This window comes from Benincasa hispida, chromosome 4, assembly GCF_009727055.1.
Source record: "Benincasa hispida cultivar B227 chromosome 4, ASM972705v1, whole genome shotgun sequence".
NCBI classification, from domain to species: Eukaryota; Viridiplantae; Streptophyta; class Magnoliopsida; order Cucurbitales; family Cucurbitaceae; genus Benincasa; species Benincasa hispida.
The window spans coordinates 25,984,416-26,002,027 of NC_052352.1; positions in this window are offsets into that span (position 1 = coordinate 25,984,416).

Consider the following 17,612-nt stretch of genomic DNA (forward strand, 5'->3'; position numbering starts at 1 on the left):
AACGTTATACTGGGTCAATTAAAAAATTCTTAGATAAATGACTTAACCTAGGTTTACCTAAGTATACCCCAAAGGTTTTAGAATATTTAGTGGGAGGAAAAAGATGTATATGATTTCTTCTCACGTTCTCCCTAAAAGCTCATACCGTTAGATATATGATTGGTCTCGTGGCACCCTAGAAGTGTCCTCCCTTCGGGAGGTGTTTGGACAGGTCAATATTAAGGTGAATGGAGAAAGTATTTATAGTGAGCGGGAAAGGGACGTGTGTCAACATATATCCTATGGTCTCTTCATTAGTGTGCATAGTGAGATTTCATACTCCGTCTCGTGGCACCCTAGAAGTGTCCTCCCTTCAGAAGATGTTTGTATGAAATCAATATCAAGACAAACTCTAGAAATAGATAGAATCGGTTTAGTTTTTGCTCTAATTTGCTCTTCCCTTTGGGAGACTTATTAGGGTGAAACTTTAGTATCTAAAATACAGGTTACACTCACAAGAAATTATTAAGGAAGTTAGTAATTTATGACCAAAACAATGGTAACGAGTTGTTATAGGAATAAAAGTTATTATGGTTTAATAATTAATTGAGAACATCTCAATTCAGTGAAGGGGTAACTGATCACCATTTGGTGGCTTTTACCCTAACTCACTGGAATATCATTGCAAACTAAGATAAACTATTTAATCTTTTATTAAGAATAAATTTATCCTATTAAAACGATTAAAAGATTAAACTAAGATTTCTAATATCATTAGAAATGTGATCTTAGGTCTATCTCAATCATATTTTAAAACATTTTTAAAAAATGATTTTAACCTAAGGTTTGCATGTAACTCTTTATCATTGATTTTAATTCTAATTTCATTTAGTTATAAAAATTATAAATAAATGAAACAATTAAAACATTCATTGCATGCTTGACATACTTTAGTTAATCATAACATTTATAATTTAACCTAAGGTAGTGTCATGCTTCATGTAATCTCAATTCATTACTAATATATATATAACAATTATATAACAAGGTAATGAATCATACTATAGCATACATCCATACACTCATTCAACCATATATTATAACAATTATAATATAAATGATGCATGGATATGCTATAATGCATGCATACATATACTATAACATTTATACTATATGATGCATGAGCATGCTAAATAATTTAAATCATGCATATACTGAAGGATCTCATATCGAGAGTTCCATGAGCGGGTTTAGATCGTTTCGATTTCACAGTGACCGAAACACAAACAATATACATTCCATATATACAGTTATGCATATTAAACTCATTATCGGCATGCTCAGAATACAAAATTAACAAGGAAAAAGGTTCATACCAAATGAAGATTGTCTTCGTATGTTTGAACCCTCAGTAGCGGAAAACCTCCTACCGATCTACCGGCACCCGACGAGTATGTCGACTGCAACAGCATGATCTGAACGTACACGAACAATGCCGCGGGGACGACACCACCACAAGAGAAACCCGGGTATCCTCGGCGTAAAAAAACCCAAAGAGTGGGCTCTAGTGAGTTTAGTAGAGGACGAAGTAGAAGATGTCGTGTAGATGATAAGCAAGTGGGAGATGAACTCTGCTATCGTATAACGGAAATGCTTATCGTATAGTAGAACTATACGATCGTTTAGGAAAAACTGAACGATCGTTTAGAAAAGATCGTTTAGAGAACGCGTGAAGTAGACAATCATTTAGACGAACAATCTTCTATCGTATAGACTCTCGCGATCACTCTTTCACGGATTCTTTTGGGCGCGGGCTCCGAATGCACGAATGAATAATTAAATGAAAAACTATTTTCATCGCTTTAACTTGCCGGTTACCATAACCTTCGCAGCCCTACTTCCCATATCTGAACGTGGATCAATCGGTTAATTATCACATAATTAATCAATTAATTTAATTAATAAATATAATCATATTATATTTATATCCTATAGTTTGATATCATATATCTACTATAGTATTTTCTCCTCTACTTGATATAAATCATATTTATATCTAATTTCCTCTAAAATAATATATCTCATAACATTTAGGCAATTAATCATATATAATTAACCAGTCCAATATATCATATATAATTGAACTTCCTTTGTCAATTTGAACATTTCAAATTAACCCAAACACTGGTTCTCGACTTTATCTAAGCTACCTAGGTGACCTAATGGACCTGTGGCTCGAGTCCAATGGTACGTGAATAGCTGACTAAACTCTTTAGCCACGAGATTCACCATCTGTTAACTGTCAGTGATTCCACTAAAGACCAATAGCTGAACTCTTCTTACCACAGATATATTTCTGTGTCCATCGGATATAACCAATCATGAGTACGATGACCTTCATAGATGCTCGTAAGTACAGCTGGGCCAATTTACCATTTTTCCCCTATAGCTCCTTAAGTACCACTGATTCCTCTAATGAACAATACAACATAGTCCAACTATGTGTGAACACTTCTCGGGCCAAGAGAAGGTGTGTGGCGCCACATCGTTCAAGCCCCAGAACCAACCCTTAAGGGAGCCATCTATCTACTTACCCCTGCCTCGGGGAAGAAGTGAATTCCATCTTATGTAGCTGAATTCCCAGCTCCCAAATCAGACGAATCCCCAAAATGGTAGGTTTGAATCGGCGACCTGGCCACTCGCACCCATACAAATCAAAAGACCGCTTTCAATGGCAGGAGTTCCCAACTCACTTAGGATTAAGGTCATGTTACCTATGGTCATCCTAGTGAAGTGAAGTCTCTGTCATGAACGGTGCTATATAACGTGACGTTAACACTTCGTGGTTAGGTCTTATACAAACTCTTTCTATAGGATGCCCCCACTCGCATGTCCCCAACACGAATGATCAGGATCAGACCATCTGTGGCAAGTCACAACACTTGTGACCATTCACAAAGCGGGCCGCGTCCGTAGCATTACCAGGATAAGGTTTCCCTCCTTTATCCATTTACTATAGACCATTTTGGTTATCACTTAAGACATGATCCACTTGTATGTACCACATACATGCTTGAGTCACATACAGATAACCAAAAATTTTATGTTTATTGGTTTGTGGTAAAGCAAATAAAAATAATAACCGAGCAAAACAACAAGATGTGAAGTAAATATCATATATTAACAATCACAGGTGTTCGTATATACTGTTTTACAAACTACAGGACACAAGACTTTAGGGCATCAACCCCAATAATCTCCCACTTGTCCTAAAGCGAAGTGGAGTGTAACAAAAAACTTAGTACAAAACAATAAACTAGGGCATAAAAGCCTAGTACAATAAATCTCCACTTACCCTAGTTCAGCCACGGCGATCTTGTAGACTCATACTCATAGGTGACCCTCAAACACTGTAGCCGTGAGAGCCTTCGTAAACGGGTCAGCAACATTGTGCTCTGCAACGATCTGCGTGACGATCACGTCCCTCGATGCACTATCTCGCGGATCAGATGATACTTCCGCTCTATATGTTTTCTGCGCCGGTGACTCCTTGGTTCTTGGGAGTTCGCCATTGCCTCACTATTATCACAATAGAGGGTAATGGGCCTAGACATATCTGGAACAACTTCCAGGTCTGTCAAGAATTTCCTGAGCCAGATGACTCTTTAGCAGCTTCGCAAGCTGCTACGTACTCCGCCTCCATAGTAGAGTCGGCGATGCACCCTTGCTTAGTGCTTCGCCACACTACAACTCCTTCGTTAAGAGTAAAGACTGACCTTGATGTGGACTTGCAATAATCTTTATCAGTCTGAAAGTTAGAATCCATATATCTTGTAAGGATCAAATCCCTCGAATCATACACGAGCATGTAGTCTCTCGTTTAGGATGTTCTTCACTACGGTCCAGTAGCCCTGGCTTGGGTTAGACTGATACCTACTGACTATGCCCACAGCGTAGCAGATGTCTGGACGAGTACAGAGCATCGCGTACATCAAACTGCCAACGACAGATGCATATGGGACCCGTCATCTTCTCAACCTCTTGAGGTATCTTAAGACACATCTCCTTAGACAAAGTGACTTCATGCCTGAACGGAGTAGGCCTCCTCTTAGATTCCTGCATTTAGTACTTGAGCAACCACTTGTCAATGTATGATGCCTGAGACAGTGCTAGCATTTTGTTCTTGCGATCCCGAAAGATCCTGTATACCTAGAACAAACTGAGCCTTTCCCAAAATCTTTTCATTTGGAATTGGGTGCTAGCCAGTTCTTAACTACAGTCAGTAGACCTACATCATTCCCAATGAGTAGGATATCGTCTATATACAACTAAGAAGACTACTAAGGCGTTGATGATCTTCTTGTAGACACAAGATTCATCAACATTTTGGTCAAAGCCATACGACTTGATCAAACATCAAATCGTATATTCTATGATCGAGACTCCTGTTTCAGTCGATAAATGGACCGATTCAGTTTGCAAACCTTTTGCTCTTGACCTTGAGCTATGAATTCCTCGAACTGCACCATATAAATGGTCTCCTCAAAGATTGCCATTCAGAAAGGCTGTCTTGACGTCCATTTTCCAGATCTCGTAATTATAATAAGTTGCAATGGACAGGAGGATGCGGATCGACTTTAACATGGCATCAGGCGAGAAAGTCTCTTCATAGTTGACTCCCTCTACCTGGGTATAACCCTTTGCCACAAGTCGAGCCTTGAAGGTCTATACCTTCCATCAGCAACCCTGTTTGCACTTGTAGATCCATTTACAACCTATAGGGCGAAACCCATCAGGCGGATCTACAAGATCCTATACTGATTTGAAGTACATCGACTCCATCTCGAGATCCATGGCTTTTGACCCATTCATCCCGGTCAAACTCCTCCATTCCCTTCTTAATAAGACAAAATCCTCAACGTCGCCATCTGCTACCTAACCAAGGATTTTCGTGAAACCTAGATAGCGAACGGGTGGGTTCGCAACCCTCCCACTACGTCGAGGTTCCCTCAACTCTTGAGGTGGAACCTGGATGAACTCCCATCAATAACTCTTGTTGATGTAGCAGGCTCTTCAACAACTCTTGTTGAAGTTTCAGTAGTTTCATTGGAAAGCTCACGCAACACGACTTTGCTCCGTGGACTGTGCTCCCGTATATGATCCCTCTCTAGGAAAGTAGTGTTTGTTGAAAACAACACCCTATTTTCCATTGGATCATAAAAATAACTCCCTTTTGTACCTTTGGGGTAGCCTACAAAGAGGCATAACCTCGACTGTGGTTCCAACTTCTGTTCCACAACTCCAGAGGTGTTCTTGCAACACTCTTGGAGGGACACAGTTGAGTATGTACACACCGCAGTCTCCATTGCGAAACCCCAAAACGAGTTCGGTAAGGAAGTTTAACTCATCATTGAGCGAACCATGTCTAACAAGGTCCTATTTCTCCTCTAAAACCTTTTCCAGTAAAATGTCGTTTAGTCATCTTACCCTCAAGGCAAGATTCGCACACAGGTAAAGAATTTTCTTCTAACTCACTTAGAAGTCCATTCTTCACCAATCTCTCAATCCTATTGAAATTGATGTGCCCTAAACATAGATGCCAAAGTTAGGCATTTTCTTTTGGAGAAATTCGTCGACATTTTGATTGAGTTACGGTAGTTCTGAACATTTTAGTATTATGGAAGGAATTAATGGCTAACGGCTTAGCACATATAAATTCGATTCCAGATTTGCTGTGAAAATAAAAATACCATCTTTATGAATAAACACTTTACTCAAATTAAAAGAAACAGTGTATTTACATTGCAATAAGCACTTTACAGAAACAAGGTTCCTTTTTAGTTCAGGAACAATATATACATCATTTAAAAATAGAAACCTATTCTATAAAGTCAAATGGAGTCCTCCCACTGCCACAGTTGAGATGACGTCCCGGTGCCTATTCGCATCGTCATCTCACCACCCTCCAGCTGTCACTACGATCTAATCCCCTGAAAAGAAGAACAAAAATCGTTAGTGGTGATAACGGGTAGAAATGCACGTTATCATAGTGCTAAGTTCTTAAACAATGTTGGATCGCGTTGATGAAATATGTTACTTTGCGTCCATTAAGCATCAATTTCGTAATATTGCGGTTGTATGCGTTCAACGCATTAGAACTATTGATTTTTGTATTTTTGTGCAGAATATGCGTTAATGCAATGTGAAGATTACGATAGGAATTCATTGGTCGAGCGCAACTTCACTGCAAGGCTTTACGTTGATTGTGCTCGCAAACATTCGCCCAAGAAGGATCGCCGCAACTTGGTCAGCGCAACATGGTAGGCGCATCCAGGGAAAGGCCAATTAAGAGCGATGGACAAAAAGCTGTGACAGTCGAATCCAAATTAAGATGAAAGTTGATAACGATCACAAAGTACATTCAGCTTTATTAGTGATAATTATTCGGCACATCAATCAGGAATTAAAGCTGTCCCATCTGTACAACCGGGAAAGAGAAGCCACCTTTCACCATGGATGCTCTATAAATACCAAGTGCATTTCTCAAAAAAGGGGTTCACCGTTTTTACAACAAGTTGTTCAGCTTGCACGTCTTTGTTTTTAGTTTTCTTTCATTTTAAGGCGGACGCGAGGGAGAAGAATTTGTGTCGGTAGATCGTTCCGGTAAGCTTGGGAGAGCGTCGAAAGCTCCAAAGAAGAGCGAGGGCCGACGCCTGCGGAAGCGGGAACATCTTTAGATCAGAAATAGAGATTTCAGTGTAAAAAGCCTCGGTTAGTAAGGAATTGCTACCGGGCTCTCTACCTTAACGTCCATTGGCATTTTGGTACTCAACTCATTTATAAGAATGGAATTTCTTTCTCTATATCTGTTCACTCTTTGTGATTCACGCATGAGTAGCTAAATCAGTTGAATGGGTTGAGAAGCATTTAGCTAGCACAACTAGGAAATCTTCATTCTTTGTGATTATCTTGTTTATGTATGCTTCATTCGTCCATTAGAGATACCCGGGAGGGTAGTCTAAGGATAAGATCTAGACTTGGGAAGGTCAGGTCAGCATCTAGGCTCGGGAGAGTCAGATTAGAACACATAATACAAGAGATAGGCACTTAGGAATGGGCACTATTTGTTATCAACGTATCGCATGCATTCTAGAGATAGGATATGATTGTATGCGGTCACCTTGCTTTCATGCATTTTGCATCATCGCATAGGACAAGAGTAGAGACTTAGGAATAAGCTCTATGCACACTTTGCATTCAACATATGCGTCCTAGATTTAGGAGCATCACATTTACATTGGAAAATGACTTGTTGTGCATGGTAGTAACATGATCGGATAGTCTGACGCATTCCCGAGTAACGCTAGCTAAAGATCTTCTCAACCCGTTCATCGCATACTCATTGCATCTATCAATGCAACTATCGCTTCTCAAATCCGCTGCATTTATTTATTTATTTTTCATCAACGCAAACAACAAACCAAACACTTTATTTATTTACCCGGTTATCGCAAAATTTTCATCAAAATTACCAAAGCAATCTATTTTCACAAGTCCATGTGTTCGACCCTGGACTTACCAGGAAACTCAGAGGAATTTACACTTGAATTTCACTGGGGAAACTTGAGTGCACAACGTAATTCCATCAACGCATATCGTCCATATTTCCACTTCATAAATACGTCCATCAAGTGGCGCCTAAATCAATTATCCAGGCTGAATCATCATTCTCCACTAAATAAGTTTCGAGCACAAGTAAATCACATTTACTTTTATCCGCCTTGGCCTTAGCCTTGGTTGCTTTCTTCTCCTTCAGATACAGAGGACAGTTCTTCTTCCAATGTCCATCTTGGTTGCAATGGAAACACTTTCCCTTAGCAACTGGTGGACGCCTCCTTGGGGCGACAGGCGGTGGATTAGCAGGTGCTTTCCCTTTTCCCTTACCACCCTTCTTCTTCTTTCCCTTTTCAAAGTTAGAAGTAGAAGGTCCAGACTTCGTTCTTGAGGTCGAACTTCTATGGAACGTCCTTTAGGATGAAGCAACATTTGCCTCACCCTTCTGCCTCTCCTTACTTTTCAGTAAAGATTGGTATGTCTGCAACTCGTTGAGGAGAGTCGTAAGGTTATATTTCACTTTGTTAAGAATCACATTGCTAACAAAGTGCAGGAAGCTTTCCGGCAAAGAATGCAAGATTATGCTAACCTGGCTGCCCTCATCGATGGTAGACCTGTTCAACTCCGCCACATTGAAGTGGACTATCATGTTTAGCACATGTTCACGAACAGAGGTGGCTTCTTGCATTGTGGAGTTGAATATGTATTTAAGAGCCTCATGCATAAGCTGTTTAGACGGTTGTCCAAACATTCCTCGCTGAGACTTCATGATCTCACGGGCTGAGACCTTAGGCTCATGCTTATTGGCCAAGACGTCAGAAAGACTTGCCAAGATATAGGCTTGGGCCTTCTCATTCGCCCTTGTCCATCGCTCGTATGCTTCCTGAACATTTCGAGCAGCATTTGGAGCTGGAATAGGAGGACAAGCCTTTGTGAGAGCAAACATGAGATCCTCGATGATTAGGATTTTCATGATCATGTTTTTCCATGTTGAAAATTTATCGCTAGTTAATTTTTTGGCACTTAACAATGATAAGGTGGCTATAGCCATTTGAAAAAGTTGCTGAAAATACGAACAAATCTTGATTAGATTTTACTAAACCAATTTTAAACCAATTAGTTTTGCAAAATAGTTTCAAGTACCCTAAGTTATAAACTTCTATTTTGCAATGATGCCCTAGTGAGTCAGGACAAATTCCACTGGTGGGGTGATCAGTTGTCTCTTCACTAGGATGAGACATTCTCAACCATTAGGCAGAAGCAACTCTTGGAACTGAACCTAATAGCCGCCTTTTTTCGGTCCAGAATCGTTAACCTTTAACTATTCCGTGTAAGTGTAACCCCTCGTTTTCGATGCCAGAGTCCCATCCTAATGCGCTTACCGTAGGGAAAAGACAGATTAGGACAAGAGACTAAGTTACCTTATCCTCTTATAGGAGATCAAATAAAGAAACGTGCAAAACTGCCATCTTTTAGGGGGACACTCCTAAGGTGCCTCGAGGCGATGCGCATAAACTTTATTCAACCTACCAAGGGAGACCGAGGGATATGCTGTCGCACTTCCCACTCCCACTCACTATGAACATTTTCTCCATCCACCTTTATATTGACCTACCCAAACACCATTCGCTGAGGGGACACGCCAAAGGTGCCGCGAGGCCGAGGATAGGTCTCACGGTGTGGACTTTAGGAGAAAAATGAAAGCAAAGTATGCATTGTTCCTAGAGATAGGCATAATCTTATACTCGACGCAACCATGCACTATAGAGATATAGTCATGCGGCTGACCACCGAGAGGTGTGCGATGCGTTAGTGTGACGAGCTGGGATTACTCGAGCGATTTAAGATAATAAACATTACTATGCGTTAACAGTTGTTATGTATCTACCTATTCTCATCGCAAGTCTTCTATTGCTCAATCTGTTTGTTAGGAGTAGGAGTAGTGTGTAAATCCATTAAACTTCTTCTTTTTATTTTTATTCATCGCCTCAATCTGTTGTCGGGACTTGGTAGCTAATTCTTTGTTAAGTTTTGTGTTTTTGCAGGCACCCTTTTAATCTTAGGCATATTGTAGCTTGTGTGACCAAGTTGCAAATAATATTTGAAGTATAGGCGATTCGTCGAAAGTCAATATCAACCCCGAGATAGAAAGGTTATCTGTCGCTTGAGCTGGAAGCAGTCTTAGGTGCATGTCTACCATCATGTGTCCAACAATTACTGGAAGCTCCAATGGTTAGGGCGAGTCCCTTGACCCAAGCAGTTGAGAGCTATCTCCTGCATGGGAGACTCCTTGCGGTGACAACACTCCAATTCCTTCAGGGACGTCTTCTATTCTATCTTTACGTTGCTTTCTTAATTTAGTTTATTTTTATTTATTATTATTTTGGATATGCGGCTGCTTCCTTGGTTGTGGTGCATTTGCTCCTTGTAGGTGCGATGATAACTCTCCTCGGTGCGCAGTTACAACGGAAGGATCCTCCACACCCTTCAACACATGGTCTTAATTGCATGAATTCCAACACATTGTCGCATGCGTTATTCTACTTAAGGTTCTTTTCTTGTTATCTTTTATGCATTATCCTTTTGAAATTCTCCTTGTCCGATTGCGTTGTTTTGCGATGTTTCTATGATGGTACGTATAGTTCACCGCATCTTCTAACTAATCAACGCAAGGCATTCTTTACTTTTATTAGCTTCTTCAAAATTTGAAAGTCTTAAGTTTTATTTTGTGCAAACCTTTGTTCAAACATTTATTATCACATTCTTGTAATTTTGTTTTTAGCTTTGCGGTGAGAACGCTGCCAACCTCTAAGTTTGGGGGTGGCAGCGGTCTCGGAGAATTGCGTTCATTGCATTGCGATCATTTGAAAAAAAAAAGTGAGTTTTTGAGAATAATAACTCCACTGTCAACGCAATGGGGAAACCCATGTTGATAAGAGTTAAGCTGTGAAAGGCACTTGCTCGAAGTTGGATGCTCGCATGACACACGTGGGGGCAAGCCAAAACGAAGGCAAGTCGTTAAGATTAGTGCATTAGTGCAACTCCTCTATCCGGTGCAAGCCAAATCAAACGAGACAAGAGTTGAGTTGAATATTAATGCAACCGTAGTTGGATGCCCGCATGACACACGTGGGGGTAGGCCAAAACAAAGGGCATAACCAGGTTCAACGCCGCATTTGAATAAGTCATCGCAAAGTTTTGAAGTATTTTGACGAACACATTCTCAAAAGCTAAACGCAAAATTGCGGTGAATGAATAAAAAGTTTTTGAGCAAAAGGCTTGCCGGATTTAAACTTAGAAAAGATCTTTTTTAAGAAGCAGCCAAAGTGGAGGAAAGCATTGCGGTGATGGTTAGAGGTGTGTGCAAATTATATTCTGGGAAGCTGGTCATCGCAAAGAAACGCCGGAAGGTGAGTTAAGAATTTCTTGAGTATAACGCATGCTTGAGGACAAGCATGATTCTAAGTTTGGAGGTGTGATTACTGGCAGAAATGGCAGTTATTATAAGCCTTTTATTTAGAATTATGAGGGCTAATAAGTAGAAAATGCAGTGATAATACTTAGAATTTGCAAAAAATTGAGTTTTGCATCGATTAACACCTAAATCCTCACTGACCCCAATATTATGCGTTACTCCGTGCCAAAGTGTCTATTTTTGTAGCTATTGTAGGAATCAAAGCATGCGTTGGAAATAAGCAATCGCAGACAAACGCATGTGCTGAAGCCAGGCGACCGTAAAGACAAACGCATGTGCTGAAAACCGAGCTATCGCATAGATGAATGCATGCGGTGATCGCATGCGTCCATCGCATGGAAGTTGCGGTGATCGAATGCGTCTATCGCATGGAAGTTGCGATGATTGAATGTGCCCATCGCATGGAAGTTGCAGTGATCAATTGGAGATTGCGGCCACGGAGTGACAACCATAATAAAAGGACGATCACAAGATGGGTAGAACACGTTGATACTTCAGCTGAATCAAGCTCGGACGCATACCTCGGGAGTATCAACAAGATAAGACGATGTGACATTGCCCATACCGTGACAAAGGCAATAGTGAGACATAACGCAATCATGATAGTTGTCGGCGTTTAAACTCTATAAATAGCCCCTTGGACCTTCATTTCAAGGCATCCGAACTTCTGCCTCAAGGCAGAGGTTTGCGATCACAGATGAGAGCTTAAGAAGATTTTCAGTGAGAATTCTTCACCTCCACAAACCAGACCAAGGGACGACCGGAGCTTTCGCTAGAGATAGAGCTCGAGAGAGACATCTCCACCATTCATCCATGTCACCACCGGCATCCTTGACGCAAAGTCCTTCATTTCTCTTCTAACCTCTGTATTGTATTACATTTTAGCTTAAGATATTAAGACATTTTGTAATCAATGCATCTCTTGATTTCTTCAATGCCACTTCTTCATCATCTTTATCTTTATCATTGTTTACCTACATCGTTTATTTATCAAAGGCGATCACATACTTAATCGTGTAGCCTAGAGATTGGACGCATGTAGCAACCCATCGAGAGGTGTGCGTTGTGCGAGTATAGTGAGTTAATCCTCGGCTGTAGTAACGCTTGTCTATGGGTTGTTGCAATGCTTGTCTACAAGTTAAATAGCCGCGTCTAACTGCTTGAGAAGATAAGAGGTGGAACGCACTAAAGCAAAGTATGCATTGTTCCTAGAGATAGGCACAATCTTATGCTCAACGCAACCATGCACTATAAAGATATAGTCATGCGGCTGACCACCGAGAGGTGTGCGATGCGTTAGTGTGACGAGCTGGGATTACTCGAGCAATTTAAGATAATAAACATTACTATACGTTAACAGTTTTTGTGTATCTACCTATTCTCATCGCAAGTCTTCTATTGCTCAATCTGTTTAGTTAGGAGTAGGAGTAGTGTGTAAATCCATTAAACTTCTTTTGTTTATTTTTATTCATCGCCTCAAACGCATTGCTTTACAAGCATTATTGAGTGACAAGTCGCTGTGTTCGACCTCGGATTACCCGAGAAACTTGCGTTTGCGATATACTTGGTGCGAACATAAGAAAACTTGTGATAGGAACGCGTGGTCATTGCATACTAGATTAATGCATTTTCATTCCAACGCATGACCTCAGACGCATGAGCGTAAATGCATAGCTTAAGCTATGCACAACGCATGATTGCATGCACAACCACCCCATTAATTTCCTTCCAACACGTTTCCATCAACTTAAATACCCCAACCTAGACAAAACCCGTCTTAGACAAAAGGTCCCTTATAGATAGATTTGCTACACTTTAACCTTTTATTAGCCAATTTAATCCTATTAAACTGGTTAAAAGATTAAAGCCCCAGGGTTGCTAATCATATTAGAACCATGATCTTAGGTCTATGTGATCCAAGTTTTAAACATGAATTAAACCTAAGTTAGCATGCATGCTTTTTTTTTTTTTTTTTTTATTTCTTTTAGTTCTAATTTCTCTTTAACTCTTAAAAAGAAATAATTAAAAAATATTACGCATAACGAGACATTTATAACAATTGTAAAGTAACCTATGTGTCATGCTTCATGCAATGTCCGGTCATTACTATATAACTTTTATATATCGCGTAATAACCAAGAAAACATGCTATCATTCTCCCTTATACTATAACAATTATAATATAAAGATGATGCATGTCAATGCTTTTTATGCATGCATAAATATAACTCTTATATTATATGATGCATGAGCATGCTCTTACATAATTAAAATCATGCTTCTCTAAATTATAACAATTACAATAAAGAGATGATGAATGATCAATGCAATAAATCCTAAGGTGGGATTTACTAATATGTGCATACCATATGACATATAAAACATATATCGCATGTATTAAACAAAAGATTAATGGACCAGGATGAGCCTCCAAACCAAAAAAAAAAAAAAAAAAACGGAATGAAAACCCTATATATTACATTTTCATCGAGCAAAACGGTCCGAGGTTGAACCGATTCTTGAACCGCCAGGAGATCTCCATCGTGTAGCAATCTTCCGCAGGTAGACGATCGTTCAGCGCATACTAGATGATAGAAACTTTAGCAAACGATCGCATAAACGACGACGAGGCTGTGAACCCTGATCGTCCGAACGATCGTGTAGTGCGACGACAGGTAAACGATTTACATTTGAGTTACTAAGCGATCTTGCTGACCTAAACGATCGTCTAGCGCACTTTAAACAATATGCGAGCGTCTGATCGTCTAACCAATGCGTGCAACTTGGTAAACGATTTATCTTGCGATGCTAAATGATCGTTTAGTCAGTTACTAAGCGATGAAGCTTGCTGACCTAAACGATCGTCTAGCTCGCATGTGCATTAAACAATACTCAACGATCGCGTGCCCAATCGTTAATCCGATATGACCAACTCTTGATCACATACCCCATTGTTCAACCGATGCGTTCAATTGCGATCGCATAGTCCTTCATCTTCACGATGCGATGGACAACGATCATATAGAACGTCTTCTGCACGATGCGATCAATCCTAGATCATCTCCTTCCTCGAAGAGCCGCAACCTTTGCCCAAAACTTCGACGAACGACTCAAGACTTCAAACACTTTGAATACAGACTCGATTATGATTATTTATGCCAAAAAGCGCAGGAACCTTTACAAACAACCGCAAATGTAAAAGGAATTAAACAAACCAAGGCATCTCATCCCGAAAACATCCATTAATCCGACACATCTACAATAGAATTAACACTTAAAATAACGTAGAAATGCACCCACCATGAATGTAAACGTTATTTCGTTGCAACAAATGAAATCTGAGTATCAGAAATCTGGCTCTGATACTAATTGAAGGATCTCATACCGAGAGTTCCATGAGTGGGTTTAGATCGCTTCAATTCCACAGTGACCGAAACACAAACGATATACATTCCATATATACAGTTATGCATATTAAACTCTTTATCGGTATGCTCATAATACAAAATTAACAAGGAAAAAGATTCATACCAAATGAAGACTGTCTTCATATGTCTGAAGCCTCAGCAGCGGAAAACCTCCTACCAAAGACTTTAGGGCATTAACCCCAATAACTCCCACTTGTCCAAAGCGAAGTTGGAGTGACAAAAAAACTTAAGTACAAAACAATAAAACTAGGGCATAAAAGCCTAAGTACAATAATCTCCCAACTTACCCTAGTTCAGGCCACGAGGGCGATCTTGTAGAACTCATACTCTATAGGTGACCCTCAAACCGTAGCCGTGAGAGCCTTCGTAACGGGTCAGCAACATTGTGCTCTCAACGAATCTGGTGACGATCACGTCCGCCGTCGATGCCACTATCTCGCGGTCAGATGATACTTCCGCTCCTATATGTTTTCTTGGCCGGTGACTCCTTGGTTCTTGGGAGTTCGCCATTGCCTCACTATTATCACAAGAGGGTAATGGGCCTAGACATATCTGGAACAACTTCAGGTCTGTCAAGAATTTCCTGAGCCAGAATGACCCTCTTTAGCAGGCCATTCGCAAGCGGCTACGTCTACTCCGCCTCCATAGTAGAGTCCGGCGATGCACCCTTGCTTAGTGCTTCGGCCACACTACAACTCCTTCGTTAAGAGTAGACTTGACCTTGATTGTGGACTGCAAATAAATCTTTATCAGTCTGAAAGTTAGAATCCCATATATCTTGTATAGGATCAAATCCCTCGAATCAATACACGAGCATGTAGTCTCTCGTTAGGATGTTCTTCCACTACGGTCCAGTAGCCCTGGCTTGGGTTAGACTGATACCTACTGACTATGCCCACAGCGTAGCAGATGTCTGGACGAGTACCAGACATCGCGTACATCAAACTGCCAAACGACAGATGCATAATGGGACCCGTCTCACTTCTCAAACCTCTTGAGGTATCTTAAGATAGACACATCTCCTTAGAACAAAGTGACTTCAATGCTGAACGGTAGGTAGCCCCTCTTAGATTCCTGCATTAGTATTTGAGACATCTTGTCAAATGTATGATGCCTGAGACAGTGCTAGCATTTTTGTTCTTGGCGATCCCGAAAAGATCTGTATACCTAGAACAAACTTGAGCCCTTTCCCAAATCTTTCATTTGGAATTGGGTCGCTAGCCAAGTTCTTTAACTACAGTCAGTAGAATCCCTACATATTCCAATGAGATAGGATATCGTCTATATAACAACACTAAAGAAGACTACTAAAGCGTTGATGATGCTTCTTGTAGACACAAAGATTCATAACATTTCTGGTCAAGCCATACGACTTGATTCACAACATCAAATCGTATATTCTATGATCGAGACTTCCTGTTTCAAGTCGATAAATGGAACGCGATTCAGTTTGCAAAACCCTTTTGCTCTTGACCTTGAGCTATGAAATTCCTCGACTGCAACCATATAAATGGTCTCCTCAAGATTGCCTTCAGAAAGGCTAGTCTTGGACGTCCATTTTCCAGATCTCGTAATTATATAAGTTGCAATGGAACAGGAGGATGCGGATCGACTTTAACATGGGCATCCAGGGGCGAGAAAGTCCTCTTTTTCATAGTTGACTCCCTCTAACCTGGGTATAACCTTTGCCACAAGTCGAGCCTTGAAAGGTCTAGTACCTCCATCAGCACCTGTTTGCACAATTTTTTTTTTTTTTTTTTTTTTTCTGAGTGTTTGTTTTTTTTTGATTTTATTTTTTTTTATTTCTGCTTGTAGATCCATTTACAACCTATAGGGCGAAACCCATCGGCGATCTAAAGATCCTATAACTGAGTTGAAAGTACATCGACTCCATCTCGAGATCCATGGCTTTGACCCATTCAATCCCGGTCAAACATCCTCCATTCCCTTCTTATAAGACACAATCCTCACGGTCGCCATCTGCTACCAATACCCAAGGATTTTCGTGAAACCTAGATAGCGAACGGGTGGGTCGCAAACCCTCCGCACTACGTCGAGGTTCCCTCAACTCTTGAGGTGGAACCTTGGATGAACTCCCATCAATAACTCTTGTTGATGTAGCAGGCTCTTCAACACTCTTGTTTGACAGTTTTTCAGTAAGTTCATTGGAAAAGCTCACGCAACACGATTTTGCTCCGTGGACTGTGCTCCGTATATGGATCCCTCCTCTAAGGAAAGGTAGTGTTTGTTGAAACACACACACATTTTCCAATTGGACTCAATAAAAAATAACTCGCCATGTGTACCTTTGGGGTAGCCTACAAAGAGGCATAACCCTCGACTGTGGTTCCAAACATTCCTCCCACACACACGCTCCTTCTCGCCACCACCTCTCGGCCGCGCACACCAACCGCGCCTGGTTTGTCCGGCAGTCTCCATTGCGAAACCAAAAGTTTTTGGGGGGGTACATCATTGAAGCGAACCATGTCTAGAACAAGGTCTATTTCTCACCTCTAAACCTTTTTTGTTGTTTTTATCTTACCCTCAAGGCAAGAATTCGCACAGATGATTTATTTCTATCACTTAGAAGTCCATTCTTCACCAATGCTCTCAATCCTATTGAAATTGATAGTGCCCTAAAACATAGATGCCAAAGTTAGGCATTTTCCTTTTTGAGAAAATTCGTCGACATTTTGATTGGAGTTTACGTAGTTCTGAACATTTTAGTATTGGAAGGATATTGGACTAACGGCCCTTAGCACATATAAATTCGATTCAGATTTGCTGTGAAAATAAAAATACCATCTTTATGATAAAACACTTATACCTCAATATAAAAGAAACAGATGTATTTACAATTGCATAAGCCACTTTACAGAAAACCAAAGGGTTCTTTTTGTTCAGTGAACAATATTACTCATTAAAAAATGAAACCTTCTATAAAGTCAAATGGGTACTCGCCAACGCCACAGTTGAGATGACGTGCCCGGTGCCTATTCGCATCGTCATCTGCACCACCGCTCCAGCTGTCACTACGATCTAATCCCCTGAAAAAGAACAAAAGATCGTTAGTGGGTGATAAAGCGGGTAGAAATTGCAGCGTTATCCATAGTGCT